Source organism: Nematolebias whitei, chromosome 12 (assembly GCF_014905685.2).
Source record: "Nematolebias whitei isolate Nwh7 chromosome 12, NemWhi1, whole genome shotgun sequence".
NCBI lineage: Eukaryota > Metazoa > Chordata > Actinopteri > Cyprinodontiformes > Rivulidae > Nematolebias > Nematolebias whitei.
The window spans coordinates 48,875,400-48,876,663 of record NC_056509.1 but is presented as its reverse complement, the minus strand read 5'-3'; positions in this window follow the sequence as shown (position 1 = coordinate 48,876,663).

Sequence of the window (1,264 nt, the reverse complement as noted above, 5' to 3'; positions counted from 1 at the left end):
GTGTCCTTCAGTGTGATTTATAGAACGACTCGTTTCATAACTTCGTGTCCTTCAGTGTGATTTATAGAACGACTCGTTTCATAACTTCGTGTCCTTCAGTGTGATTTATAGAACGACTCGTTTCATAACTTTGTGTCCTTCAGTGTGATTTGTAGAACGACTCGTTTCATAACTTCGTAACTTCTAACCCTAACCAAGGACCTGCTCGCTGAGAGGCAGCAGCTCTACCAGTTGCGCCACCGTGCTGCCCCTCCCTGGGCTGCCCCTCCCTGGGCTGCCACCTTACCGTGGTGGAGGGGTTTGAGTGTCCCAATGATCCTAGGAGCTATACTGTCAGGGGCTTTATGCCCCTAGTAGGGTCACCCATGGCAGACAGGTCCTAGGTGAGGGACCAGACAAAGTGCAGCCCAAACACACCCCTATGATGAGAAACATAAATGGACCTAGTGTTCCCTTGCCCGGACGTGGGTCACCGGGGCCCCACTCTGGAGCCAGGCCTAGAGGTGGGGCACGTGGGCGAGCGCCTGGTGGCCGGGCTTTTACCCATGGAGCTCGGCCGGGCATAGCCCGAAGAGGAGTCGTGGGTCCCCCTTCCCATGGGCTCACCACCTGTGGGAGGGGCCAAAGGGGTCGGGTGCAATGTGGGATGGGTAGTGGCCGAGGGCGGGGACCCTGGCGGTCTGATCCTCGGCTACAGAAGCTGGCTATTGGGACGTGGAATGTCACCTCACTGGTGGGGAAGGAGCCTGAGCTGGTGTGTGAGGCTGAGAGGTTCCGGCTAGAAATAGTCGGACTCACCTGTACGCATGGCTCGGGCTCTGGAACCAGTTTCCTTGAGAGGGGCTGGACACTCTTCCACTCTGGAGTTGCCCCTGGTGAGAGGTGCCGAGCAGGCGTGGGCGTACTAATTGCCCCCCAACTTGGTGCCTGTGTATTGGGGTTCACCCCGATGAATGAGAGGGTGGCCTCCCTCCGCCTACATGTGGGGGGGACGGGTTCTGACTGTCGTTTGTGCTTATGCACCAAACGGCAGTTCAGATTATCCACCCTTTCTGGAGTCCTTAAAGGGGGTACTGGAAAGTGCACCTTCTGGGGACTCCCTTGTTCTGCTGGGGGACTTCAATGCTCATGTGGGCAATGACAGTGAGACCTGGAGGGGTGTGGTTGGGAGGAACGGCCCCCCTGATCTGAACCAGAGTGGTGTTCTGTTGTTGGACTTCTGTGCTCGTCATGGATTGTCAATAACGAACACCTTGTTCAAGCA